This window comes from Schistocerca piceifrons, chromosome 6, assembly GCF_021461385.2.
Source record: "Schistocerca piceifrons isolate TAMUIC-IGC-003096 chromosome 6, iqSchPice1.1, whole genome shotgun sequence".
Classification (NCBI taxonomy): domain Eukaryota; kingdom Metazoa; phylum Arthropoda; class Insecta; order Orthoptera; family Acrididae; genus Schistocerca; species Schistocerca piceifrons.
This window is the reverse complement of record NC_060143.1, coordinates 310,338,671-310,340,000: the sequence shown is the minus strand read 5'-3', so window position 1 is coordinate 310,340,000 and position 1,330 is coordinate 310,338,671.

Below are 1,330 nucleotides of genomic sequence, written 5' to 3'. Positions count from 1 at the left end.
TAGGGGACTGATGACCTCAGATGTTAGGTCCCGTAGAGCTCAGAGCCATTTGATTCATTTTTTGGAGCTCTTCGTCTAAGATATCTCACGGGAAAAGCCATCGAGTCTGCGTTCGCCAAGCATCAGCAAAATGCAAGCGTAATCTTTAGATGTGTATGCTGCGTTTATTCGACGACAGTATCCGCAGCGCACTGAATTCCGTTTGTGTTTGTGGTTGTGCCTGCCATGTAAATGGCAGTGTAAGGCGATGGTCTACAGTCTAACCGAACATGACACATAACAGCGCATAGAGGAAGCTTGTCGCTTCTTGACACTGGGGACGTTACATCCCGTGCGCAGGTCGTTTAGAAGGTCCATTGCATTGTGCATTCAGGAGCACCGGAACTCGTTTGAGCAACTCACCTCCATTAACATTCTGCCACCAGATCATCCACCTGCAAACAGATAATTGCTATATGCAGCATGTTGCACTCACCTGTAACACTCTGAACGTTTCCACCTTCCAAACTCAACGTGATTGTAATGTGATTTAAATTTATTTGTACACAGCTGCCTTACATACATCGGCTGCATGATGGGAAAAAATAATGTTCTATTAAAAATACGTCCCATTGCTGTAACTCTGTGAAAAATAACTCAGTGAAGTTCGTCCATAACGCCGCAGAAGATGTAACGTTTCTCACGTGGACCTATCTCAATAAATATTCCTGTCACTTACTATTTCGTAAGTTACAGAGACATACACTTTATTTGAAACACTCGGTATATGCCTCAGCACGAGCCCTAATTTCTTTTCTCTTTCTGATATTTACGCGAAATGTACGTCGACGCCAGTAGAATATTCTGCAGTCAGCTTCAAATGCCGTTTCCCCAAATTTTCTCACAGTGTTCAGGAAAAGAACGACGTCTTCTCTCCACGGATTCTCATTTTAGTTCACGAAGTATCTCCGCAGTAATCGAGTGCTGCTCGAACCTACCGGTAACAAATATAGTGGCACGCCTCTAAATTGGTTCAGTGTCTTCCATTAATTTGATCTGGTGCTGATCCGAACCACTCGAGAAATATGAGCGTACTATTGTTGTATACGCGATCCTCGTTACATATGAATCACTCTTCCTAATATTCTTCCAATAAACCAAAAGTCGACTATTGCCCTCGCCTCCCCATCCCCCCCCCCCCCAACCCGCCCCCCTGCTACCGCTCTTACATGCTCCTTCCATTTCATGTACAACGTTACGCCTAGATATTTAATCAACGTGACAGTGCCAAGCAGCGCAGTACTAAAGCCGTATTCAAATATTATGGATTGTTTTTCTCTTCACCTGCTAC